We start from the raw sequence: 1,314 nt of genomic DNA, 5'->3' as shown, positions 1-1,314 counted from the left end.
CTCTAGCTCGTCTTCTGGGGTTGCATCTCTAATCTCCTCGTCCAGCTTGAGTAGCGTGTCGACCTTAGCCCTTATCGTAGTTTCGTAGTAAGCTAGCTTGGCCATGTCAGCTGCCTCGAATTTGCCTGCCCTTATTATATCAAAAGTGGCGTTCATAGTCCTGGTAGCAGACGACCTATGACCACTTCTAGACTTCTTCTTTCGGACTAGCGCCATCACACAACAACAATAATAATACTCTCAAACTCTCGAATTTATTTTCAAAGGAAGAATGAATGCTAGATCTACGTCGGTCGACTTACAGTCTTCTATCCTTTCGTCCGTCTTGATTGAGGTCTTCTTGCCAGGGATCCGACTCGGGAAGGACCATGTACTATATTTCTCTTTCTGTGGACTGTATTTCTGGCTCTTGTTTGTTCTTCTCTTTGTTTGTTAGTACAATCAATCATCACATTATCATCAATAAAAAAAAACTGTATCACGTGGTCAATGAATAATCAATTATAATAATCACATATCAATGCATGTACAGTGGAACCTCGCTTAACGACCACCTCTAAGTAACGGCCGTCTATCATATAACGGCCAAATGTCCAGGTCCGGATGCAAACTACACTTACTTGCCTGTTAAGGCAACCCCTGAAGAACGACCACCTCTCTATTGCGTATAACGAGCACTCAAAACGTCCCCAACACAGCATAAAGCATTGAGAAAAACTTCTCTTTAACGGCCATGTGGCCACACCCATCACCAAGACCGGATGTTTTCATCATAAAACGTCACCTGTAGCCCCACCATCTAAATAAAATGGCTGAAACCTTGAGCATGCCCTTTCTTCTTGCTGTAATCATAGGCGGCTATAGGCCCGGGCAAGCCAGGGCTTTGCCCTGGTAGTTTTCAACCAAAACCACACCCAAAAGGTGTGTTTTGTTATTATTAGGAGTGAGATCATCACTAGAATTCATTTTTTATAGCCACAACTGTTTATACTTGCTATCAGCTCCACTTTACAGTTATTTTAGTGTGGTAACTGGCTTTTGTGAGCTATCTTAGTCATTTTATTAATTGAGCACACCCCTAATTTTTATGAATAATTAATGAGCCCTGGTTAATTCAAGATTCTGTAGCCGCCTATGGCTGTAATTCGCTTATTTTCCCTGCTACCTCTTACATACTGCCTTCAGGACCTTTGTACTTGTTATTGGCCTGAGGAATGAATCAAGATACTTAAGAAGGCAACACAGTTAAATATCTTTTAAGTTATACACTTTAAACTGAAACCCCTCAATAAAGACCACCCCTCTATAACAGCC

The 1,314-nt window shown here is 41.6% G+C and overlaps 1 long non-coding RNA gene across 1 annotated transcript; it reads left to right on the top strand.

Moving 5' to 3' along the window:
- Window positions 1–841: 841 nt before the first annotated feature.
- Window positions 842–1,006, top strand: LOC109592359 (uncharacterized). Its single transcript, XR_002190310.1, has 2 exons — window positions 842–921; window positions 976–1,006. It is a non-coding gene; the product is annotated as an uncharacterized LOC109592359 (long non-coding RNA).
- Window positions 1,007–1,314: the final 308 nt, after the last annotated feature.

This window comes from Amphimedon queenslandica, unplaced genomic scaffold (genome assembly GCF_000090795.2).
Source record: "Amphimedon queenslandica unplaced genomic scaffold, v1.1 AMPQUscaffold_5475_Cont22557, whole genome shotgun sequence".
In the NCBI taxonomy this organism is placed as follows: Eukaryota; Metazoa; Porifera; class Demospongiae; order Haplosclerida; family Niphatidae; genus Amphimedon; species Amphimedon queenslandica.
Note: the sequence above shows the minus strand (reverse complement) of the source record. Positions and strands in the feature narration are given on the sequence as shown.